Raw genomic sequence first — 24243 nt, 5'->3', positions numbered from 1 at the left:
TGTACTTTGCTCTGCCTGTCAGTCTGGGCAGTGGCATGGCAGATCAGCGTTTTACTTTTTAAATTGTGTGTTGCCAGGAGCAACATCACAGGGCATTGCTGCCTGCAGGCTGGTGTAGGGACCTAAGTCAGTGAGCTATAATCTTTGTGCTTATGCATAATAAGGTATATGCCTGCACATTGACAAAGATCACATTTGCAAAATATATTTTCCTTTCCTTTTCCATGCCACCAAGGACTAAAGGGATACATGGCAGTGGTCCCAAGAATGAAGACTTGCAGTCTCTATATGATCCAGCTGCTTCATGTGGCTGGATTCTGGGGTCTTGCTGCTTAGAAAGAGTATTAGGCAGCAGGTCTGCCCCTGGGATGTGTACTTGTAGGATCCAGAGGTAAGACACCCGTCCAAACCTCGACAGTTTGAAAATTTACAGGATTTGAAAACTGGATGCAAAGTAACAGCAATTCAAACAAATCCACTTGCATTTTTTTTCTGTGTAAATTATAAGCAACTTGAATAGACAATTGTTATTTGATAAAACTTTAATGAAAGATGTATACTTCCCATAGAAAACATCGATATTTTATTTTAAAGAACCCTCTGTACCTGAAATTCCTGAAAGTTCTGGGGAAGAGAAAGGTATTTTTAAAAGGTTTTTCAAAGATGAAAACAAGCCAATAACTGGTCCAATTTTCTGACCAGCAGTAATCCATGCAATTGAATGGCACTAGTGGGCTCTTTAAGGACACTCCACATATTTTCTCCTGTTTTCTCTGTTGCTTCTATCTAGGATTAGGACTATTTTTGTTTGACACTAAGTGAGCTCTTTCCTTGTAGAAGGTGATGTTTCTTCATGTATCCTTCAAGTGAATTCAGGCAGGAAGAGAACATTTTTAATGAAAATGTGCTTGCAAATATGGTCTTGCTGGAAAAAGTAATTATTTAATAGGTTTTGTGCACTAAAGTATCAACATACTAAAAACTACTTTCCTCATACTTCACATCTCCAGTGTTTTAGAAAGTGAAAAGCATGCTTCAGAGTTTCCATTCCCATTCCATATATGCTTCTTTTGAAAGAGCATTTCACAGGCTGTTGGCCTCTTTGCAGATCTGGAATACCACGGCTACGGTAATGTTGAAATGCATGGATAAAGCTGTCTCTGGGTTGACTTTTATATGGATTAAGAAATATTGCAGATTAAGCTGAAGCTATTTTAATCATCTGCAGCAAAAACACTGAACACATAATCTGGAAGAACTAGGTAGCAAAATAGTGCAAAAATATACCTGTTGCTCTGAGAACAAGACATAGTATAAAAATCTTTACTATAAAAATTATCCAAAGCTCAGGCTTCCCTGTCTCCTTATACAAGCAGAATCAAATGGATGGAAGAGGGAAGAGAGGTGAAATGGTGAGAGCAGGTCTATGAAAAGATAGATCTTTTTCCAAAAAAATTGTTAAAAAAAAATCGTGGAACTGAAACCATGAAATGGGGACAGAAAAAATCATTACATGACTTAGCCATGTTCCTGTCATATAGTCATCCCTGCTGCTATGCAGTCTGAAGCAACGTGACTGCAAATTGCATGTAGGGAAACTCCATTGATAATTATATTGCAGCATATAAGACTATCAAGTGTCATTCATATACCGATTGTATACTGCTAGTTGTGCTGTCCAGGCTCAGAGAGGTGAGCATCTTCTGGATTTGTGGCTAACTTAAATGAATAAATTTCTTCTTAGCAATATGAATCATAAAACAGGTTAGCTAGGAACAACATCTGCCTACCAATGAGCCAGGCCCTCAGGGGTGAAGGTGGCCTTGCCCTTTAGTCCAGGCATACACAAGTCATATTCTGATATTTGAGGGATTAAACGGTAGATCACTATGGTTTCATTAACATTTGTTATTTGTTAATTTGGATAGCAATTGTTTGTTAGTTTTAGCTGTTCTGATACCAAGATTGATAGGAAATTCTTCAGATTATATTTTTCTTATGTTATTTGGGATATTTCTGTTCACTTTGGTTGAAGATAGAACACTGCGATTTCTGTGGCTGTGTTGCTATAGATCATCACCGAATACACCATTGCTCTTTGTAAGACTTTGATGTTTTGCATCAAGTATCCTAATATTTTGGTCATCTTGTTTCTCTCTGTTTCCCTTCCCTCTGGACAGGACTAAAATACACCAGATAAATAGTTGCAAAGACAACACTAAAGGACTAAGAACTGATAAAGAAAGAAAATTAGTTTTGTCTTTCCGGTTTCCTTACTTAAACAATATCTAAGCGTCTCTTCCTGAGTGCCATGGAATGTTAATAATGCCAAAGGTCTTGCTGTGATAACTTGATTTGAAGTCTCGCTATATTTTGGCCCTGGCTGTGATCTGAAGCTCTGAACTCTTTAGATTAGTAAAATCCAGAGGTGGGGTGCATGTGGAGAGAACATCTGTTTGCAACTGATGTCGTCTTTCAAAGGGTAATCTCTTATGCATGGAGTGAGGCTGTATTCCACTGCATCTCTTGCTGTGATCACTGATCATGTAGACATACCTCAAGCTAACTTTAAATGTCTCATTTGGATAGGGCTACTAGCAAAGCAGAAGACACTTGGCGTTCAGCACAGACTGAACCACCTGAATGTTTTTCTCAGTGGCTGGGTGGATTTTGATACCAGATCTAGTTTAAAACAAGATTGAACAAGTCTCTGTGTGTTTCAGTTATGGCTTTGACCACTACAAATGTGCATCCTGATTAGCATAAAGGTAAATTAAAAAGCTGTAAATAGAAAAGTTGGCTTTATATATGCTGTTATAGAAATACTATGTTACTATGTTGATGTCCAAAATACTTTTACTGCATGCTCCCAGCACTACATTAAAGACCTGATTCTTCATTCCTTTATATACTCAGTGAAGTTGCTCATTATTTACGGCAGGTAAGAATCAGGCATCAGACCTTTTGGCTTGTGGCTGCATAGGATGCCCCAGGATGCCAGCCTTTTCTAAATGGCCTTTTCCAACTGACCTTGCAAGAAAGCTCACTTTAATGACTGCACCAAAATACATATAAAAGAGCTGTGTGGCTTTTCTTGACAAATTTATCCCACATAATTTCGACAGATGGAAAATAGTATTTTGTTCATGCTCTTTTATTTTTCCCCCAGTCTTTTTTTTTTTTTTTTTTTTTTTTCTCCAGAATGATCTTTAAGCAAAAATACTTGCTGAGAAGCCAGGGAAGCATCATGCCTTTATACAAGCCTTGAGGCCATGTTTTTTTTCCTGCTTACAGTGCCTTATCAGGACCTGGTTGTTTCAGGACTGCCTCCTTCCTTTTCCACATTATCTTTGCAGGAAAAGAAAGGGTCAGCTTCCATCTTGCTGCCCTCTCAATGATCTTTCCAGAACTTGTGCTTATCAATTCTCCTTCCTGCCTGCAGGTCCAGCATCACAGAGGAAAGGAAATGAGCTGAGGGGAAGATTGCTGCTCCTTCCCTCCACACAGGTAGAGGTAGGTCTGCACACATGGGTTTTCTCTCTGTCTTTGGCTTCGTATAGCAGAATCTCAGGAAAAAAATAATAACTCAGGTTGGAAGGGACATCTGCCTCCAGTCCAGCCTTCTGCTCAAATCAGAGACAACTTTGAAGACCAGCTTCAGAGTTCTCTGTGCTTTCTCGTGAGGTAGTTGCAGACAGTAATAATATCTTTTTCTTGAAGGTAATCAGTCCTAAGTCTTGTAGTTTCTCCTTGTACACAGTGTGCTCCAGCCCCCAGCCAGGTTGGTTGCCCTTGCTGTGCTCATTCCAGTATGTCCATGCCTCCCTTGCACTGGGGAGCCCAGAAGCAGACCCAACACTCCAGATATGTCTTGCCTGGGCTGAATAGAGAGCAAAGACCACCTTCTGCGACATGCTGGTCAAGCTCCCATTAATGTAGCCCAAGATGTCGTTGGCTGCCTTTGCCAGAAGGGCACAATAATGACCTGTGGTGAATGTGCTGTCCAAAAAGACCTCCCTGTCCTTGGCCAACTGCTTTCCAGCTGGTGGGTCCTCAGTGTGTACCACTGCATGGACTTATTCCTCCCGAGTGTGCAGCTTCACATTTCTCTCTGTTGACTTTGATAAGGTGACCACTTTTCCATCTTACTGTGGTCCCTCTGAATGGTAGCCCTGCCTCCCAGTGTACTGACTGTTTCCTCAAGTACCCAGCTTTGGTGTCACGTGTCAGCTCCTGACTTCCTTTGGGTTATTGTTTTTTATTATTATTATTAATGTTCATTATAGGGAGGATTCAAAGACTTTGGCTATAAGTATAGCCAAAAAAATCCCCCCATCTGTATAAGTAAGTTAGACACGGCCTCTACTGTTCCAAAACATGATGGCTAGCTGACACGCAAAAGGTTCCTAAAAAGGGTGGCTGCATTTGTGTATAACAGTCCTCCTTGGACCAGATTGCATCCTGAGTTATGCCTGGGAATTGTCTGGGAGTATTTTAGCTGCCCTGGGCCAAAGCCACACCAAAGACTTCTCCAACAGTTCAGCACCGTAGCTGGCTGAACATAAGTGCCCAGAGATACTGCCTGGAGATATTTAGTTTACTACTATAGGCACAGCATCCAGGTTCAGTCACGTTTATCAACCGGACGATCTTCTTGTGTTAGAAAGAACAGAACCTTGTCCTCTTGAAAGCTAATTAGCTGTAAAGTGGCAACAAAATTATAACTCAGATCCATTCTCATCCGAATGCAGCAAGGTCAGGTGAAGAGTTTAGTGTTTTCAGGCCTGTTGTTAGGGCCATGAAACATAAGGTTTTGTGTGTTAATTTTCCCACTCTTAGGCAAAGCATAGAACAGTGGGTACTTGGTGATATGCTGTAGTTATGGCTGGTCTACACTTAGTGAACCATCCAAGCAAGCTTGATACACACTAAATATGAAGGCTTGCTTCACTAAGAACTGATTGCTGCTGTAGATTTCTCTCCATTAGGACTTTCTTCTCTTTCCCATCCTTTCCTTTTCCTTGCCAAATGGTCTGGGAACTCCTCCCAACACCACAAACCCCAGACCCATGGTCTCCTACAGCACATACACAAACACTTCCTCTCCTACTGCAGGTGACTTAGGACATCCCCACTTTCCCCCAGAGATGACTCCTAACTTTACAGCCTTAATCTCTTTTTGCTGCCCTTGCTTTAGTTTATGGTCTGTCTCATGTTTTCCAGTATAGATGCATGTGACGTCTTTCTAGTGTTAGCCAAAACAAGACAATTTCCTTCCAGAAGAACTGGCACAGTACTTCTCTTGGAACCTGGCATCAATTTGATGGGAACATTTAAGGACGTAGTAACTAAAGTAGATCTGCAACCAGATAGGAGGGATAGGTGGTGACAGGGAGAGAAAATAGCCTGGAAAAGAGAGGAAGTGGTGTGGGGGGTAGTAATATCTTTGGCTGGCAAAACTGTAGAAGAAGAGTCTGTGGGTCTTTGTCTGCAGCCTCATTAGTTCTGTGTTTGCATTATAATTCTGAGGCAAACAAGAAGCACCCCTGTGGCTCTATCCCTCCCACAGTGCCTGCTGTCCTGCTTCCATTTAGCAAATGTGACCTTCTTTGTCCTTACGTGTTGCGCTTCCAACTTTTTCAGCTCTTTGTCCACAACAAGTGCTAAATGAAATTAAAAATAAAACAGAAGCATAAGCCAAACTGCACCCTGTTGTATTACAACCATGTGTCCTATAACCACAATAAAATTCTACTGTGATAAATCTTTAAATAGGGGTCAATAAAGCAATAATACTGTGCAGTGGAAACTGATCATTTCACATAATGACTGATTTATTACACCATTAACTTGTCCTTAGCTTTGTCTTAGGGCAGTTTACTAAGTGAGTGCTTGTTAACTACTGAAATTAACTGTTTCTTGGGGAAAATACTCCAATGAGTCTGTAAGTTATTGACAGGTGTAAGATTAGTCCTTCAGTCTACCATAACAGTAAAGACTGTAGTGCAAAAGAAAAACATGTATAATTTGAACCTTTTCTGTCATTAAGGTATCAAAAATAACATGTGAATGTATGAAAGTAACTGCAATGAGTAAATAATAGGCTACAGTAACCGATGGTAAAAAAAATTAGCCTTTGGGAGATGGATTATTTTTGTTTAGTTGCAGCAGGTATGAAGTTCAAATGAGTGATGAAATCCTAGCAGGCAATGCCTTTGGCCAGTGGAGGCTTGTCATGGCACTCCTTCTGACTGATTGTGTCACGAAAGAGATGTTGCAGGAGGGTAGAGGAAGGCCATGTCAAGAGTAAGAAATTTAAAGCTTTATGAAAGGAAGTAATATGACTGTGGTAGCAGAGCACAGTTCTTCGAGACCCAGTAACTGCTGTCCCAGAGTCCTGTACTTTCTCCTGGGTGGTCAGGAGGAACCAGTCTCTGACTCCTGCCCTCCCCAGAGGGACAGCGTCCCTTCACTCATACCTATCCTGTCTTTGTCACTGACATTGAAGTGCTTCAAAATGTTATTTGGCTGAAGAGGTGTGGGCTAGCCCATATTCAGGATGGGACCTAAACCTCAGGGTGGATTATCCTGCACTGAGATGTGCTTACCAAGTCAACTATTTGCTCCAGAGTGGAGTTAACGTATGTGCAGTGGAGATAGGACCTTAGTGTGGAGCAGTGGGCTGACTGTAGGGATGCAGCTTTAAGAACATACATGGAAGGGAATCAAATATGTTTGTGACAGTTTTCTGACACAGAGGCCAGCTGGTGTGGAATGGACTTTGGCCATGCAATTAAACCTTTTAGCTTCCAAACCAGGTGTCAGCACTCAAATTGAGCTTGGTCCCTGACCTGTGCTCAGGAGAGAACTATTTTTGGAGAGGACTGCTTTGCATTGAAACCATGCCAGGGTCTGCTCCAATAGTACCGGGGGCTGATTGCATTCTATTGCCCTGAAGCATTTCCTGACACTAATTTATTTTATGTATGTAGTTTTAGAGCTTTAGGGGGCTGAGGAAAGTTATCTGGGATCTGTACAACCATCATGATTTTTTATTTCATGCTAGTGCAGCTCCACTGACTACAGTGAGCTTACTCTACATTCACCCTGGTTTGATTGAGATAAAAAAATTTCTTACTTGATTTTGGAAGAAAAAATGTCCACTTTCTCCTGCTTATAGTTCAGTCTTCCAAAATTTAATGCATGGGTAAAGCCCAGCTTTCTAATAAGCTGATTAAATTACGAACATACCCCTACACAGGAAAATTATCTATAATTCGGATGTAGCAGAAATGGGCTTATTACAGAGGAAGTTTGTTAGCAGTGGTGTACAAATTGCCAAAGATGATTATGAGAGGAAACATCAGAAGGAGCAAGAAAAGAAGTATCTCATAATGGAGGTATGTGTGGAGAGCCAGGAAAGAGCAGAAATGTGTGGAATAGTGATACTGGAAGTGGAAATACACATGGAAAGAGTTAAGATTGAGCAGAAATGAAAAAAAGATCAAGACAGCATAGACATTATTACAGGTAGCAGATAGGAGACCTGGAAATAGAAAAATGTGAAGGGACAAGGAAATGAAGTAAGCAAGGCTATAAGGTAGTGACGAGAGAAGCTGGGGTACTAAGTGAGGAAACGAGATATGTACCCAGTTTGAAGCAGGCACTTGAGGCTTGGGAATGGGGACACAGAGAAGAAATCTGGAACCAGCCATGGAGCTGCTGAGATGTGGGGCTCAGGTGGGGAACTGGAGGAGTCAGAGTGCTTGGGAAACACAAAGGAAAGGGAAGGAGACCTCGACACTGGAGAAAAGATTGGCAGAAAAAGCCCTGGCATGAAGGGAACGGAGCACTGATGGAAGCTCTGGCATATGCATGAGTTGGCCACGTTGAGGGGAGAAGGAAGGTGGACGTGAATCATCTGCCATTACAGAGTGTGCGAGAGGGTGCTCTGCAAGAGTGAGGGGGGGAAGGCAGCAGGCAGGCTCTGCTGAGGGGGAGAAGGAGAGGAAACTTAAGAGTCCCTGTTGGATGCAATGAAGTGTGTGACACACTAGGCTTTAAAATGCTTATAAATCAGTGTCAGGAACAAGTCTGCCAACAATTGCAGGATGAGAAAAATAGAAACTGAAAACCTCACTATCATCCTGGGAAAGAACACATTTTTAAATGCTGCCTGCCTCCTACACGAAGCTGAGTACATCTGAAAATATCCCCTAATTTGCATACAAATAGCTACATAAATTGGACTTGATCTTGCTTTCGGTTGCAGACAGAGGCATGGGAACAAGAGGCAGCACAGTGCAGTGAATGTTGTGCCGGACTTAGTCTGCAGCTCTCCTCCAGCCTCACTTTCTGATCTTGGGTGGGAGGCCCTTTGGACAAAAAGTGGCAGGAAGAATCTTTTATGTTCAAGAGGAGCATAGGTGTAGTTACTGGGGACAGTGGAGACCGTATCCTTGAGAAAGCTGTCTTTTTGGGTTATTTAGAGTAAGACTGTCTTCCTTAATTTTGGATGGTAAAAAGTTATGCACCTAAGTCTGAGACAATTACCTTAGGCTTGATTGATACTGAAAGGAGGAAAATAGGTGGAAAGCCATTCTTCTGACCTATTATAATTGCCTGTCATAGCATAAGATGAATTGCCCTTGGGAGATGGGGTCTATAAACAGTCATAAAAGGAACATAATCTAAGTACATTGGATTCAAATGTCCAAATGGTAGGCATCTGAATTACAGCAGATGACTCCAACCCAAATTGTCTTTCTTTCAGAAGTTTGTCTGAAAATACTTAGTGGCAATACTTAACGTTCCCTGTAAATGTTTTTCAGAGCTTGAAATGTGACGTGTAAACATACCCTATAGTATAAATAGTAAAAATATCCCCAAATTCCATGTTTTTGCACTTGAAAAATCAGGTTTTGTGACAACATTGAAATTTCAACATTTCAAAGTGTTTTTCTCACTCCTTTTTTTCCTCCAACTTTAATAATTTGAAACAAAAATATTGATTTGTAACTCCTATGCAGGCCAAGTCACACTGCATGCAGATGATTAAGTTTTCTTCTAGGAATATTAAGTCTATTATTAGAAAGTAGCTTCTTTGGCAGAGTTATTAAAAATCTCAAATAGAAATAAAATCTCTTTATAAGCTCTCACATATACTGGAAAAAAAATCCCATTTTTTGGATTAAGTTATTTCCCAGCCAACACTTGGAAATGTTTTTACTGAAAGGTGACATTGTGTGTGTGGGATCCAGGTCAGTTATGTTTAGCCATTTATTGGCTGTCTAAACCATTTGTTTCCTACTCTAGCTGGTAGAGAGGTGTCCCTGAAGTCAACTCATTCCACACTTAAAATAGGCACCCAGGGCAAATGAGATTGATTCTTTGTAGGTGCAACTCTTCCATACTGACTACTGAGAGATCACAGTTTAGACAAAGAGGATATTTATGTGCCTATAGCGAAGACAAATGTATCATGTGGTGTGCTGTACTTGAAAACTTATGGCCATTGATTTCAAAAGACCCCAGGATCACTGGTGTTACTGCTGCCTTCACAGCATCTTCTCTAGGAATTCAGAGGTAGTGAGACTACCAGCATCACTGGATCCACTCTTGTATGGCAAGCAGTGATCACAAAAAAACATGTCTTCAGACCTTTTTTAAATGCAACCAGGCTCTGCATCTCCTCATTCCTGAAGCATACTCTTCCTTTTGGGAGGCTGTTCTATAGCATCAGTCTTATTTGCTTTTAAGTTTGCCTGTAGAAGAATGAAGCTGAGTTAATTATCATTGATAATATACAACTGTGGGCTGGCTTCAGGGGCGGCGGGTTGGCCAGTGTAGATAAGGTGCAGCTGTGGCTGGTTCTGTTAAGTGGTTGAGAGCCAATGGAGAGAGAGCAGCCGAGGAAGAGACAGAGGAGAAACAGGGAGAAGAGAGGAAAGAGAATGAGCGTCCTGGGTGAGAAGAGACACCAGGAGAAGGCAGCAGAGGGACTGGTGTGAATAGGATGTTGGTATGTGATAGTAAAAGAACTTGTTGCAGCTGGCTAGTCTGGAGAGTGCTGGGACATTTGCTGGTACTGCTTGTTCCAGCAAGAGGGATGATCAGCAGGTATTTGCTGTTCCTGCCCTGCTCTTTCCCTGCTTGAGGCCCGTGTTGTGTACCTGGCTTCCTGGCAGACTGCACAGCCCTCTGTGCTCTGTATGTGTCTGGCTGACAAACCTGCTGGATCTCCTTAGTAAAAGCCTACAACCATGTTCAGACTTTTTTTTTTTTTCTGATACCAATATGCATGTGTTGTCCTTTCTCTTTGCCTTGTGGCTGTACTTCTCCCTATTTTCTGTTTTGATACTGAATAGTCTGCATTTCAGTTTATATTCTTCTCCAGTTTCTGGTTCTCAGGTATCTCAATCACCTCCCATTGCTTTACCCCATAGGGTTAGTTTCTCTCATACTCATTGTTACCTAGCCTCCTTTTTTTACCCCCCTGTTGTGTTTTCCAGTGCAGGGAACCTGTTCCTCAGCACTCTTTTTGTATAGCTTGCTTCTCTTTCTGGTTTATCATGCTCCCATTTGTGGGAAACCATCTTCATGTAAATTATGCCTTGTCTTTTTGTCCTCCTGTACTTTTCCTGCTTTTAAAACTTCAGATACTTCAGCTAAAACATGTCTAAAAGCCTCATTCCCTGGATAAATATCTGAATAACCTGTCAGTGCAGTGTTTGTGGGGAGGTGTCTGATGTCTGAGTAGAACAGTTCCATCAAATACCATAGCAGTTTCTTAAATTGTATCTCCATTAATGGGTGGTTGTTACACCCATCAGTTCTCAGGAGGTCCAGCCCTCCCCGTAACAATAAATAGTTCCCTTGCTAGAACTCCTATGTTGTTATTCCTTTGCCAGAGCTGAGCTGTACTGGAGCCACAGGAAGTCAAAGCCTTTTAACTGCGCTCAACATTAAACTGCTGCAGGTGGTTAAATGTTTTGCCCAGATAGTGTTACAGACTTGGAACTAGCTAGTGTAAATACAACCCTGTCATCAGCTGTAGATGCAGAGAGAGAGGTCTTTTCCATACCTTTGATGTTGGCATCGTAATGCACATAGATATTCATGTCACTGGTCAAAAAACAGGAGCAAACAGGAAGGACATGGGAAAGCTCACACTGAAAAAAAATCAGGGAGAAGTACCAAAAGGAGCTGGGCAGAAATCACTCTTGCTGTGCTCACTTGAGAGGGTTCTGCATTTCCTACAGGACCTCTCTGATGGGCTGGATGTTGTGCTGGCCCTTTCCCTCGCAGCAGACCCTGACCGAGTATTGCCTCAGCCTTGTGGAGGTTTCTTCTGATATTACAGAGCCTGCAGGGCTGTGGCAGCAGAGTGACCTCCTTTGCTCACTTGATGAATGGCTTCAGATTGAGATTGAAGGGAGTTTGTACACAAGGGGCTCCAGAATATGTGCACAAGCTTTTACAAGACTTCTCGGGCAATTTGCCAAAAGGTTAGCAGCTTTAGACTAGATTGATTTTTCTTAACCTCCCACTGTGAGATAAAACCAAGTATCTGATAGTGGCAGCCACTGAAAGAGGATGTAGAAGTGTAGCCCTAGCAGAGCAGGAGATTGGTATGGGGTGTAAAGGAGGGTGTTTGAGCTGAGAGGCAGAGGTACTTCTGAGGCCAGTGCTGGCTGCACCTAACCACTTTCTGTTTCTAGGAAGCGATTTATGACTTACAAACATTCAAAATTCAACTTGAAACCAGTGGCAAATTTAGGTCAAATTGAAAGAACAGCTCTGATGGAACAAAAGCAAGCAAACAAAAAATCCAAAAAAAGGTGTTGGCAATGTCAAAGAGATTAGTTTCAGCATTCTCCAAATGCAATGTTTCATATTTTTGAGATGGATTCAAAAAAAGCATCTGCTGAAGGAATTCCCGCTCTCACGATCCCGGTGATTAGGGCACTAGCCCAGCGTGCTGAAGACCCCAAAATCTATCCCTATCTGATTCTGCAAGGGAATCAGGATATCTACTTTCTTCTTCTAAGGAGGCTTTTCCCACTGAGCAATCAAGTACTGAATCTTTAGTTTTCTTTCTCTCTGTTGGACCTATTCCACTTTGAAATCAGATTGTTATAAACAAATATTCACTGGGAAGGAGAGAGACTCCACAGGCTGGGAGTCTAGAGGAGCGAAAGGTGAGCTCAGCTCTTTCTTCCAAGTTGCGTGTCAAGGGGGAGTTGGGCCCAGGCAAGTGCTTTTATCAGCTTACTCTGGAGAGAAGCACCAAGTGCTGCCACATCCTTCTCATATTTCTTTGAATGGCTCTACAGACTAGCTTTTCATGCATGCTTTTTCTTTTTCTTTACTTCTTTTGTGGGTTTTTTTTTTTTAATATGGTGCAATATCTGGAAATTAGAAGAAACATAATTTCCACCCAAATGAAATTTTTCATGGTTTGTTCTATCCAAACACTATATTATTTTGTGATGCTTTTTCCCCTCCAGATTTTCGTTTTGCTTCCTCAACTTTTCGGTTCATGCGCTGAACCAAATAATAAGTCATTCTTGTGGCACGTATTCAGCTTCCTACTGGACTTCCAATTCAGTGGAAACTTATAAAGTAGAATCATATATTTTACATTTTCTTTTCTCCACAGGAGTGGGTGACTGAATCTTCCTTTTATTTATGTCCTTGTTTAATAGCATTACACTGATTTTGTTAAGTCACCATTTCTGCATCAGAAATAATGATCTCATGGTCTCACCCATTAAAAATAATTCATGAAAGGTACAAGCCCCACAGTTTGTATTACTCTCCCATTATTCCATTTTTCTGGGACCTTTTTCTTTCTGTCGTGCTTTGTTGTAACAGGCAGAGAATAAAACTGTTTGCAATAATTTCTAGGCTGTTTTGCATAGTATGTTGTGTTTCAAATCCTTTAATCCTTCAAGTAAGAAACAAATCCTAACTTTACAACATTGGCCTGCCAAGAACTTGTGGGAATGAAGGATTTAGAAAGCCTATGGTAAAGGGATTACTAAACATTACTATCGCTTAATGACTATTACTATGGGCAAATTCAGATGCCAGTGTAAAATCAACGCATTCAGCAAGCAGTAGGAGAGATATAATAGAGAGGAAAAATTAGGATCAGTAAATTTTCTAACTAGGAGCCAGGCTATTTGTGGGAGGATATAATTTCATTAACATGTGGCAACTCAAATCTCAGGCATGTCAAATCTTCAGGATGCACCAAACTCTTTGATGACTGTCAAGGGAGGGAAAAGAACAACTTGGCTACTTGGTTGGCTAAATATGGAGCATGTTCCCTATTACCTGTTTTCTGCATGCTTGATGTGGAGAAGATCTGCAGTGAAGAAGTCTGGGCATGCCCTACTGCCCATCTAGAGCCTTCCTTATTACCATGGTGGTTGTCACCAGTGGGGTAGGATGCAGAAACCCAGTGACTGAAGTAGAATTTTCCATGAAGCTGTGCATGCTGTTTCCATCTACCGAGCAGCTGATAACTGTGATGCAGAACCACAGCTCAAAATAGAGGAATAATGATGGAGGTGGGCAAGAGGGGCTCTTGAGCTCTGCCTTGTTGCGTGCTCTCGCTTTCCCACATTTCACATTTTCTCATCTATTGAAATAAAGACAATGGTAATTAACTGCGTACCTCTCATAAGTGATGTGAAGTTTAATTGGTGCATGTACTCTTCAGCTGCAAGATAACTTAGTGCTGTATTGCTGTAATGCCGCTTTCTAATCTTGTGTGAGAAACAAGACACATTACTCAGAAACTGCTTGTATCCAAAAAGTGGGAGAGGCAGAAGAGGGTGAAGTAAAAGAGCTCTTGCTGGCATGGTTTTCAGCGTGTTGATAGTAATGGTCTGGAATGAAAAGGCTAGTCAGTAAAACCATCCTTGCTAAATCTGTCCATTAGGAATAAAAGAATTTTGAACGTTTACCAAATGTACACAGATATACTTGCACTTCTAGTGACTTACTGGATATAATACAGTAAGACTACCTCAATAGCAATAACATTTTTCACAAGAAATGTAACTCTAAAATCTTCTGCTCTTGGTGTAAACAGTGCATTTATAGTCTGCTTGGCAGCGAAGGTAATTATCTCCTAATGAACACAGAATTGTGGTTAGGGAACAATCATGATAAAGGAAGAGAAGTAACTATTTTTTTAAATGGAATTATACATGTCTTGCTCTTATTATGATAATTTGCTTTTCTCCTGTTATGCTTCTTTTCTATATTCCACTAGACTATTAAATCAATAACAGTCTCTACAGTGTCTGAAAAAAAGTTCAAGACAAATGAACTTTTCCCATATGGATGTAATATTTGCAGCCATAAATAAATTCTTAAGGGTTTTGTCAGGCTTTTCACACACCCACAGATTCTGCTATCAGCCAGTAAATCTTTGTTTAAGACACTATGAGATCAGATTTCCCTGGATGAAGTGTTGGCCAAAATGGGGAGAAAATAACATTGCAGAGAAGCTAGTATTTCCAGGTTCTGCCTTCCCCTCCAACCCAAGAAGAATATTCTTTTCCCCTCTGCTTTTCTTCAGGATTTCCTACCATGGTGTCTACTTGGAGTTGGGAAGGAGAAGCAGATAGTGCCCTTGGTGTGCTTTTTTTTTTTTTTTTTCTAATAGCAGAGGGGATTTGAAAAGTCAGGCATCCAGCAGGTCATCTGGAATCATTGCTGTCTTTTCCTCTTCTAGCAGGACATCTGCTCAGCTAGCTCAGTCCCTGTGCAATAGCACAAAAAAAGCCTCCATGATTTCTCCAGTGATGTTTGAGAGTATCACTTGAGATTCCTCTGTAGCATACACCGGGGTCCTATAAATGGTTTCAAGAAAGGTTTGCTTGCAGCTATTCACATAATACTTCATATAATATTGCACTTTCCTATAGACCATAGCTCTCCACCTCTAAAAACTCTGCCTGGGAGTCAGATATGCAGATACTAATGTAGTGCGGTTGCAGGGAATACCATGGTCTCATCAGTGACTCTGTCAGACAAAAATAAAACAGTACCCTTTTTATCACAGGAAGAAAGAATATGACATATAGAACCTCATCATCTTCCTGGAAGTCAGAGCAATGCTCTGTATGCTGTTTAATCCTGAATAACCTGTTTATTTTTTTATCTAGGGCTGTTAGTGATTTATTTTGGGGGAGCGGCTTCTTTTACACACAATACTTCCTTCAGAGTTTTTTCCTTTTGAAGCCATGGCAACTGTAGCCATGGCATTTACCACCTATAAGAATTATTAATACTCCACAGTTGAGCTGGTTTTAGTAATTAACAGATGAAAGGCAATGGCTCAATAACAGTAATACCTCTAATCAGCAGGGTGTATCTTACATGTGTACTGGACTTCTGTACACAGCAGAATCTGGTGATGTCAGCTACACATTAGTTCCTACAGTCACAGTAAAATAAATACCACTGAGGGACTCTGTAAAGTCCCTACTCATTCTTCTGCCCTGAAGCAGGATAAGTTACAGGATTAGTTATCACTCTGCTAACATCCTGACTGAATTTTGCACAACCTGTTCTTACAACATTCCTGTGATGGAGATTCCCCACCTACCTAGGCAGGTTTGACAGTCTCATTCCAGTGTTCTGTTATCTTCACTGTTTACCCTTTTCATCCTGGTGTTCAACTGGAGTCTGCACCCTGCACCTCTTAATTCTTGTCTTATCCGGACATGGAGAACAACTTTGATGCCTTTTCCTTAAGGCAGTCTTGATGAAATTGAATGCTGTTCTAGGAAAACAGCAAAAATGAGAGGCACGTGCCTGCAAACCATCTTTCATATGAATGGTTTATGAGCTTCCATGAGCCAATTTACATGATTCTTGCTCACAAGTAGAGTTTTGCAGCCTGACCAGCGTGGCTAGCTAAGTCTCTAGTTGGTGGTGTCCACGGGCCCTGCATGCAGCCCATTGCAATACCTTGTGGTGGAATTAAGAAACACTGAGTGATACACAGGTTGCAACTCCTACATCAAATACTGGTGGGACCCGAATAAACATAAATCATGGTGGGCCTATTTCCAGATGAAATGTTGCATGGACTATTTTTCAGTGAGATTTTTAATGAATCTTCTAATGCATCATCAGCAGCTGATCATAGCATTTAGGAATCGCTAAATTATTGAAATTTACCTTTGAAATTTAATTTAATAAAATATGCCAGGAAGTCTGGAAAGAGATGGTATAAATATATTTACTGAATGCTCATCTGTTTACCTTTTAATCATTATGCTTAGTCTTGATAGAATCACACTCGGTGGTTCACTCACAGGGGCAGGACTGACTTTACTTCTCTGACCTTTCATATGACCCCAGACAAATTGTTAATAGAGAATTTCCTCTCCCCCAAAAAAGGGTCTGCTTTTGAATTTTCACAGCAACAAGTCAAATGTCAATAATTGTTGAACAAATTCACATGCAAGATATTTGTGTGAGTTTGTGAATAACCCCAAAAGACTGACTAACCACACATAGAATTTCAGAAAAAGGAATTCAGATTCAGGAGACGTGGGATTTCCACCAGGAATATGCAATGGCCCCAAATTCACTGGCTCGCATTAAAGTTCACATTACAGTACTTTTAATTGTAACGCTTAGGTGGGATTAATAGTTTTGCTCAGCAAGAAAACTGAGTCTCTTGAAGTTTAAGCAATGTGTACGTGGGGACTTGCCAAGTTCCTTTCAGAACTAGCGTTCAACACACCAGACCTGTACATTCAGCACAAAGTAAATTAATAATTTTTTCAGACATGGTTTTATAGATCTGAGCTTATCACCTAACCCCTTGTTCTGTGTTTATACACTAGACAGTAGGGCCTAAACTTTGCCCCTCCTTTATCAGTTACATAAAATTCAGGACTTGACACTTTCCAAGGTAGCAATGGCTGAAGACATCTGGCATCCCTTTTTATGTTCAGATCTTGCCTATGAAAAGCATCATGACAGATTTGAAAACAGAGGCAGTATAACTGGGCATTACCTAGATAATGTGCCAGATGTGCAATTAAGTTTGATGCAATATTAAACTCCTCTTGGTTAATTAACAAATTTGGATATCTCAGCTATATCCTGCTGAAGAATTAGCCAGTCAATACCCCAAAGTGCAGTGCATGTTTTGAAGCTGTCTATTACCAAAAGCCATTAACAGATAGACATACATTAAGAGATCTGTCATGGGACTGAGCATCCGGATACCTCTCACAGCCCTATCACAGTATGGGTAAGGCTTTATCTACACAGCAGAATTAAGACAGGGCTATAGCCTGTGCTAGGGTACCTGTGCTAATGTACCCTCTACATCTTCAGTAACAACCAAGACAAGCGACAACATTGACAAGATTGTACTGTGGTGTAGCCATGAAAGTCTGTTATACTGTGTCTTGTTACTGATCTTTATCTGTTCTAGCAAAATCAAGGTAGGACAGATGTGCTACCTTATGCTGCAAACACACATCCATTTAACTGTGAGGCATGCACAGAAACATTGATTCCAATGCTGAAAAAAAGTGGTGGGCTGGAGTGAGCGGCATAATCCAGGAAAAGAGGCCAGCTGGAAACTAATTTCCTGCTGCCTTTATTACTCTAAAAACTAAATCAGTTTTTGTGTCTGGATGGGGCTGCTGAAAAGCACAACTTTTAAAAAGTTACTTTTCTTCCCACTTCAAACTCCTGAATCTAAACAAGTTCCATGCACTTCTTTCTGGAAGAACAGCTTTAGAAAAACCACTGGATTGAAACAGCCCAAGCCAGCATAAGAGTAAGAATTTCCATTGGTGAATACTAGTCAGATAGAAATAGCTTGTTTAGTGGGGGAAAACAGTAGGAGAAAAATTAGTCCTTAACAGAAAAATAACCCATGTATTTTATTTCTCATTAATGGTGGAGCTTTGTAAGCAGGGCAGTACATCATATCTTTGCATTCTCTCTCTGTCTAAACAATGGAATCATGAAATAAATATGTTTGTCTCCTTGAATATCCTTCTCAGTTGCACTTTTCCCACTAGTCTTTGCTGGAATTCCTTCTAATATTCCAAACCTCTGCCAAGACGTTAAACAGCTTTTTCTTCTCCTGGAAGAAGAGAACTACCACAAAAATTTTTCCTTCTTTTCCTCCAAAAAACTTTTTTTTTCATATGGGATTTGGAAAAGACTGTTCACTTTGGGATTTATCTTTGACAGGAATGGGTTCTAGATTTACAGAATTTTTAAGATCTAGTAATTTGGGAAACAAAAGAACTAATTGAAATTTGTGCCTTATCAAGATACAGATCTGACAGTGTCTTAAGCTGGGGATGTGGATTTTTTTAGCTGGAGAAAATAAGTCTGTGTCTGTATAATTTTTAAAGTAGCTTTTTTTTCTGTATTTTTGCCAAACGGTGGCATGGAAAAAAACCCCTGTGTGTGTGTCTGTTGAAGGAAAGCAGAGCGGTTCTGTCATTAGATCCACCGGTATTCCCACAGAAGATTCCGACAGCAGATTCCTGTAGGAATGGTGACCAGTCAGGCCATGAGAAACCATAACGGGCTCTGTTAAAGGAAGTGTCAGACTGGCAAGGAGAATTCCCTTGGCCACATGTAAATATGACATGAAGCAAATTATTTCTGTATCTAGTCACTGCAATAGGCATGTGAATATGATGTATGGTGTCCCAGGAAAACCATCTGCACAAAGTCCTCCCACAGCACAATGTTTCCTTTGCAGGCACCTTGCCTTCCACCTTTTGTTTCTATTAACAGCATCAGAGTCCTAGAAAGACCCCAAAGAAATGCTGCCTGCCATGCCACCCTGCTGCAAAAGCTGGTGGGATGGATGAGGATGCCTGGCCCCACTGCAAGGGATGTGCTAATGGATTAAACAAAGCCAAGTTCTTCTCCCTGGAAGCCAAGCCAGCTGGGCTGGCTCAGAGCTACCTGAAGCCACCTGTACAGTGAAAGTGGTGTGGCTGAGTCAAATACGTTGTGGCCCTTTCGTAACAGGGCAGATGTAGCTGGTGGGTCTAACTTTTCAGAAAATTTAACGGTCACCAAAAGAACAACACAAAACAAACCCACAAAATGCAGAAACAAATCTAGAAAAACAAAGAAGCTCAAAGGTAGGAGGAGTACTTTAATGGAGATCAGTAAGCTGGAGACTAGTTGAGACATGCTAGTTGTGGCAGCTTTTGAAAGAGAGGGAAGAAGAAACCACAAAAGGAGTAACATTTTCTGTTGAAGATAACTAGAGAGACCTGAGGAATTAGATGAGGTTAAATTCAAGGGCTCTGAGTCATTCAGAATAATGCAGATAACACTGTACCATCCCTGCTGGTGTAATGGAAAGCCTTTTATTGTAACTGTATGGAAGTGGTGGGTTAGATAAGAATAACCATGTAAGCAGGCTGGTTTGTCGCTTTAATATACCTCTTTCACCTCTAGTGTCTAAAAATTTCCTTATAAATATGAAGTAAAACACACCTGGGTTTTGAAATACCATTGCTCATAGTATCTCTGGCGATAGATTCTCAAAATGTAGCTGTAAAGGCTCTTGGAGTCACTTGAATTTACCTGGTAAAGCAAAGGAGGGATGCTCTGCTTACATCAGCCAGATCCCAGCCTCAGAGTAGCGTGAAGGCTTTTTGAAGGCTGTCACAAAGTGACCAGAAGGAAGAAGGAAGTATTTGAGCTCTGGAAATGTGGTACAAACATGCTCACATCTAGAAACAGCTAAGATACCTCACCCATTTTAAAGTGTCATAGATTGAATGGCCTTTTTAACTTCTTCAGGCTTAAAGAGATTTACTGAAGGCTAAGGGTAAATCAGCCTTGCAAAATCCCTATGGATGAAGGTGAGAAGCTTTTTTTGATGAGTACCATATTGGGATAAGCATGTGAATTACCTTTCAGGTTTTTTGTTTTGTCCCCAGGCCTCAGAGAAAGAGCTGAATGAGTGAAATTTGCATAAGAATTTTGAAATGTTGCCCCGTTGTTTTCTTAGAGGCTCAGTTTAATGTAGAAAACATCTGCCTGCCTTTGAGTGCTCTGTGGATCATTTGGTTGTTTGAGAAATCCCATTTCACTCCTTCCTCCATTGCCTGGCTGGGAAGTGCTTGCTTTTGGTACCTGTCAGACAAGAGAAAGAAGCAACAGGGGAAAAAAAGAAAGAGAAAGAGGAAAAAAAAAAAAAAAAAGCAAGCTGTTTTATGCACTTAACATACTTGTTTCCCCCAGGCGTGGAAGTAACCAGAACTTGGCAAATTCTGCATCAGAGCAGTTCTAAGCACTCATGACAGTATTCAAGGCCAAATGTAACAGAGATAATAATAGATACTAATTAGAGTCATTAGAAAAACTATTTTGATTTCAATGGTGCTATTAGTAATATAAATAGAAGCAGAGATTCCTGGACCTGCTAAGCCTCATTTTAAGGGTTACATCCCTAGTTTGAACACTGGCTTGGAGGAAGGCTTTTCCTCCCCAGAATTTTCTTCCCCTCTGAGGAATTCATTCCTCTTTCTTTCTTTCAGTACTTAAGTCTAACAGCCCTTTAGGGTTTACAGAATATGCACTAGTTTTGTTTAACATTTGCTTAGCACCTTTTGCATCATTACTTTTCTGTAATTAGAGCACCTAGTGGCTATGGTGATAGACACTGTAGAAATTAGTGATATAGACAACTAATTTTCTTTTTAACACTCTTAAAAGTACAACATCTTTGCTTTGCTATTTTACATTGGCTGTCTTACAGTGAGTCTGAACATACTTTTCCCCATACCTTGTTCCATAAAAAAATATAATGATTTTTCTGTGTTCTATTACTTGTCTTTTTGTTATTCCCTAAAGGGTACACTTGAAACCAAATTATTCTGCTTTCTATGGTGATGTTTTCTCTTTTCTGTATCTTCCACATAGCTGTATAAGAAAACTGTGACTACACCTTTCTAATTTTGTCTGACATAGCTAACTCAGACAACATTTATTTTAAAAAAAATCAAAACTTGTAGAACCACTGAGAAAAAACCTTATAAGCGGCATAAGAATATTCATCTTTATTTGATTGTGTGGCAGAAGCCACACTTTCCTTCCAGAATCTTGCACAGGAAAAGGATGCATCAGCAACTTTCCTCCAGATTAAAAGGGTGGGATACAGTTACTTTGGTATTTAAGATTTTCAAGGTAGTCCTGCCCATCCAGACAGCTGCAGGTCTTCTGGGATTCCTGTGTCATGTCTTAGATAACCAACAGGATTTCAAATTGTATGGCACATAAGCTTAGGTACCTGCATCACCTCCCAATAGTCCAGATCTGAGACTTATCCTATTACTTTTCTATATAATCTAGATATCATTGTGAGAGACACAGTAATCACCTAAGCATAGGCATCTATTGCCATCTGGGGCACCATGGGGTGTCTGAGGCACCTGTGTAGGTAGGTAGACATGACCCAGGTTCTACAGGACACTGTGCCTTCCAGGGCTGGCAGCTGAAGACAAAGCGAGAGACCATATGGTATTTAAAACCACAATATGTACCTATATTTAGGCACTGTGCCCCACTCTTGGTGTCTGTTTTGCTTCTTTATGGTCCATAAATCCTGAAACTCTGTGGATGTGCTATGTGGCCAGAGGGGCTATGTAATATTTTTTCCACTTGATCTGTTCATTTTAGATTGTCATATTTCTTGCAGTGTGTTTTTTGTCTCTCCCAGGTTTTTTTTTTTCTTCCCCTCAGTAATTGCAAAGCAGTTCATGTTCATAAGGGATTCCCTAAAGGGGAAAGGTGTTGAATTTTTGACATAGACTTTTTTCATTTGTGTTTACTAGGCATTGAAATTAAATATGTGTTAATAAAGAATAAGCATTTGATTAGAGTTTATAACTTTAAAATATTTTTCTTCCTCTGTCAGCACTCTCTTTGCTCATTTCATGCCTTAATTCTAAGCTTTTTTACAATCACAGATGCACTTTTATGATAAGTATGGTCTTTCTTTTAATCTACCACATGTACAGTATTTTATACAACACGAAGAAAAGCAGTGAAAAGCAGACTGTTACAGTGACACAGCCCAACCGAGCTACTTGATGTCTCCCACCGGCTCTGTGTGAGGGTCCCTGGGCTTTTGCTCTCCCCTGCTTGCTAGCTAATAAGCAAACAGCATTGAGGTTGAATTACAGAGTTTTAATTCATCTCAAAAGATCTGAGTGCTAAGTGTTAAGAGATCTGCTGTTCAGGGTGTGAAGAGTGGTGCTTTCTTCTCTGCCATACACTTCCCGTGTGACCTTGGGAAAGTCAGTCACTTTGAATTTCAGAAAAGGCTGCAGGAATTCAAGATTCAGCCAAAAGTGGAAGGCGGTGAAGCCTCTGCTGAACTGCCAGCAGCAAATGAGTCCCCCAGATCCCAGATGCAGAAGGGGTCACTGACACTGCCAAATCTTCACGTGGCCACGTGTACCCAGGGTGGGATTAGCCAAGGTGAAGGAAATAATACATTTTAACAGTGTCCTGTCTCCTCCTGCTTGCTTGGGGCATTAGAGCCATCAGGACCATCTCTGTGGTAGGGTAGCACAAGAAATGGTATTCTGGCTTCCCAGGCCTGAATAAGTCTTCACTAATGTGTGGTCTCACATACCTGGTGTCATCTGTACCAAAAATAAAAAAGGGGTGTGTGTGTGTGGCATTGGCAAAGTGTCCTTAATGAATATTGTGCATTTTAGACCACTCAAATATTCAGAGATAAAAAGCCACTTGAGCACAGCAAAGTGTTACCTAAATATGGCCGAGATAATGTGGCATGATGTGGAAGGTAGCATTGCATTTCTGGTTTCTACATATGTTTTTATATATATATATAATGTATAGAAATATATTCTACATATATGTTTATTCTTAAAATTATTCACATTTGTTATAATATTCTAAACACATACTTTTCATTGTTGTTTTCTGGAAGCTTGGGTAACACACAGTCCCAAATGGTAAAATACAGACTATCCCTTTACTCAGTAAATAGCTTCCCAGGCTTGCAACTCAGTAGAAAATTTTTACCCACTTATTTTTCTGGTAAATTAGGTTTGCTGCCCTCTGTATGAGCAACAAGAACTTGGTCTCATCAAACTAGTACAAACTACAGCAAAAAGTACAGCACAGAGACACACAGATTTTAATATGTTAGAGGAAAAAAGAATGCTGCTTTCAATCTTCATGCTGAAAGGTTTGGGGTTGTGCACTTGCGTTTTAATAAACTACAAAAAGATCATCCAGCCAATGTTTTTATGGGGCCTTGACAGTCTTCAGAAATGTGCTGGTGGCCTAGGACCTGGGGGAGAAGATCTGCATCCTTCAGAAGACACAGGGGGCTGGATGCCCAAAGGGACTGAAACACTGCTATGAGAGAAAGCTGATGGCACATGTCAGCTAGCAGAACATCTTTTTACATGTGTATTTGTCAACATCTCGGAAGTTGTGGGATTTTTTTTTTTGTTAAAAGCTGTAGGAGCTGTGGGTGTTAGTGTGTGAAGTACTGGGGCCACCGGGCTTGGCCAGAGGCAGCAGCTCACCCCAAACTGATCTACCTGGCTGCCCTGGGGCAGATGACTGGGATGAACAGGCATCTGAGAGCTCTAGGGAAAGAAGGAAAGATATCTTCTTTTTGGCACCCTTCTCATCTTCAGTGGTTTTATAAAGGCCCTGCACATGCTGGGGTGAGACCTGCAGCCTGGCTGCTAGACCAGAACATTGAAGGTGTCCCAGGAGGTTGCATGCTTTGCTAATGCTGCTGGGCATCTGCCTCCTGTGAATGATGGGTGACAGCATTGCAGCTGAGCAGGGTGACCATCAAAATCTGCAGCAGTTGTACTGAAACCTTTTTATACAGCAGCCTAACCATAGCATAGTTTTTTGACTCCCAGAAGCTTGACACATCCCATAGGGACAACGAACCGTGAATGAGGTGCAACTGAAGAGGAAGGGAGTGACAAGCTGTGCCAGCAGTCACTGGTAGTTCATAGGAGAAGGATTTGGTGTAAACAATATATTTGGGGCCAACTCACAACATGTATTGTATTTTTCTTCCCTCTCTCTCCCTTCTTTCACCCCGAGCCGTTCCTTCAGGTTACACCATTTGTTTAACTCACAGCCTGTGCGCTAAGCAGTATTGCTTATGGGTCAGTTGAGTGTCTCCGATTTCTAAGTGTC

Source organism: Falco rusticolus, chromosome 2, assembly GCF_015220075.1.
Source record: "Falco rusticolus isolate bFalRus1 chromosome 2, bFalRus1.pri, whole genome shotgun sequence".
Lineage (NCBI taxonomy): Eukaryota > Metazoa > Chordata > Aves > Falconiformes > Falconidae > Falco > Falco rusticolus.
Note: the sequence above shows the minus strand (reverse complement) of the source record.